The sequence below is a fragment of the Theropithecus gelada genome, chromosome 9 (assembly GCF_003255815.1).
Source record: "Theropithecus gelada isolate Dixy chromosome 9, Tgel_1.0, whole genome shotgun sequence".
Taxonomy (NCBI): Eukaryota; Metazoa; Chordata; class Mammalia; order Primates; family Cercopithecidae; genus Theropithecus; species Theropithecus gelada.
This window is the reverse complement of record NC_037677.1, coordinates 89,181,545-89,184,746: the sequence shown is the minus strand read 5'-3', so window position 1 is coordinate 89,184,746 and position 3,202 is coordinate 89,181,545.

Here is a 3,202-nt window from a genome sequence, read left to right as displayed (position 1 = left end):
CTCATGGCCAATCTTGTCCCATCTATTCCCTCACTCAGATTTCCCTCCCTCAAATTATTTTGAAGCAAGTCTAGGTCATATTTTATCTATAAACCAGAATTTTTTTAGAAAAGAAAACTGTTAAGCTTTTAATGGATTACATGCATACCACAGTGGACTAAAAGTTCTACAAGTGTTCTCCAATATCATGTTAATCTCCTGGTAAAGAATCTATTTAATGTTTATGATTTAGACATGGTTTCAAAGCTCAACCCTGTCATTTATTTGCTATATGATTTTGGCAAATAATGTAACTTCTCTGAGCCTCAGTTTCCTCATTCAAAAAATGAGGGCTGATAAAGGTATTTCATAAAGTTGTATTGAGCCAATGAAATTATACATAATATACTTACCATCAGCCTGACATCATAAATACATAATAAAGGCGGCAACTATTTTTTTCTTTCAGTGACTGGTACAGAGTAGATGCTAAATGAAGTGTTGTTTACCATACAGTTATTCCATCCTTGTGAGAAGCTTCTGTGACATCTGATGAACTTTGGTGGCATAGTTACTCAAGCTTAGTTCTGCTAAGACTGCATGATTCTAAATCTAGAATCTTCTCCCAGGGTGAATTCTCCCTGGGCACAGCTCAGCTGAGCAGTAATTCCCTTTCCTTTATGCCCTCAAGCTAGTTAAAAGCAGGTAGAGCACAAAACCTAGCCCTCAAGTTGAAACTTGAAAGAAAGAAAAACAGGTAAAGTAGTAAGAATTCACCAAACAATAGCCTAGCAAATAGAAGGTCTGAAAATAGCTCCTCATATTAAGCATGAGCAAGATTTTCAAAAGCAGTACAGCAGCTATGCAAATATCCTGCAGCAAAGAAAGGAGAAAAAAGAGTTCAAAGATACTATGATAATAGAATGAGATGAAAAGAGAGATAGAGGTTAAGGAAACAAATCAAAGGCCAAAGTAATACTATAGAAAAACTATTAAATAAACAATATACTGGGAAAATAATATACATTTGCTTACAATTGAATTATTATTATTATTACTATTATTATTAGTTTTTCTTTTTCTTTTTTTTTTTTTTTTTTGAGACAAGAGTCTCGCTCTGTCACCCCAGCTAGAGTGCAATGCTACAATCTTGGCTCACTGCAAACTCTACCTCCTGGATTCAAGCAATTCTTGCGCCTTAGCCTTCCAAGAAGCTGGGATTACAGGCATGCACCACCACACTTAGCTAATTGTTGTATTTTTAGTAGAAACGGGGTTTTGCCATATCTGCCAGGCCAGTCTCGAACTGCTGGCCTCAACTGACCCATCCCTCTTGGCCTCCCAAAGTGCTGGGATTACAGGCATAAGCCACAGTGCCCAGCCTAAAATGGAATTATTAATGCAAATAATGGGCTTCAGTTTTGCTTTTTAACAAATGCCAGGAAAAATGCAAAGACGTTGAAGTAAACACAGAGAAAATAACAGAAATGGAAGACAGACAAAAACAAGCCAACGAAAGGTAACTGATGTATAAGTTGCAAAGGAAAAAATGATAGAGCACAAGCAACTTTGAGATATATTCTGGTTGTAACTGAACCTTAAATATAAACAGTTATTCACTAATACAAGCAAGAAAAGCAAGAAAAACAAGCCATTTACAAGGATGTTTTGTTTGTTTGTTTGTTTTAGAGATGATGTCTTGTTATGTTATTCAGGCTGGACTCTACTCCCAGGCTCAAGTTATTCTCCTGGCTCATCCTCCCAGGAGTCTCTATCACAGGAATGCCTGTTTTCGCCAATGAGCTTCTCTCATTAGAATGTCTAAGGTTAAGTCCAGGGGGCGGAGGGTGCAGTGAGCTGAGATCATGCCACTGCACTCCAGCCTGGGTGACAGAGCGAGACCTGTCTCAAAAAAAAAAAAAAACACCAAAAAATTGTTTTAGAAACAACAAAAATAAATAAGTAAATAAAATAAAACTAATGGTAACTCATTAAAGGATTTTAAACAAGGGAGTGATTTAATCTTGCCCATATAGTTAAAGGAATATTCTTGTTGGAAGGTAAAGAACTGAATGGAGAGAGAAGTCAAGGATGGCATGTGGTGAGAACAGTTAGGAGGTAGCAGTTCAAGTGAGATGGCTGAGCTTGGACCAGGTGGTTGGCCATTGAAATGCAGAGACATTTTGTCATTTGGGATTTGGAGTAGCTGTAACTGCAATTCAAATTACAGCGGCTTGCACAAACAGATATTTAGTCCTCTGTCATATAATTGAAGCCTGTACATAGCCTAGAATTTGATTGGTGGTTCCACCGTTCTTAGGGACCAGATTCCTTCCATCTTATTTCTCAACATGTGACTTCCACCTCCCAGTCCAAGGTAGTTGCTCTAATTCCAGCCATCTTGTTTACATTCCAGCCAACATGAATGAGGAAGGGAGGAGAAAAGGTATGTTTCTCTCTTTTTAAGAAAATCTTTTTCTTTTTACTTCTTGCAATGGTAGCATGACTGATGTCCCTCCCTTTAAGAGCATTTCTAGAAATTATACGTGACAATTTTAGTTACAGCTTATCGCACAGAACTTAGTGACATGGCCCCATTGGAATGCAAGGAAAGACAGAAAATAAAATAGTTACTTTAGGTTACTGCAGGTCTGGCTGAAAATCAGGAGTTCTACAACTAAGAATGGAAGGAACAACGAACATTGAGGAACGGCCAACATCTTCCACAATAGAAGTGGACAAAATTGAGATATGTTTTGGAGGTAAAATTAGCTGGATTTGATACTTGATTTAATGGATGGGTGGGGGGTGAAGAAAAGAGAAGGAAAAAACCTGATTCCTGCTTTTCTGATATAATCAACTGAATAAGTGATTATAGTGCCTTAGGGAAATCGGTAAATAAAAGGAGAGGCAGATTTGAGGCACAGAACAAAAATTAACTGCTGAGAATGTGTCCACTCAGCCCTTAAACTTATAAGGGAAGCAATTTATCAGCTTTTTTGTGTAGCCTTCCAGAGATATTCTATGCCCACACAGGCATGCGTTTGTATACATTTGTGTATGATCTATGTGTACATAGACACATTTTTTGTTTTTACAAAACTGGCAGTGTTTAATTACACCATTATATACCTTGAATTTTTCACTTTGTATACCAACAATATAGATCAATAATTATTTTTTGGCATTTGTCTTTTAAATCATGTAGGAAATAAAAAGTGGA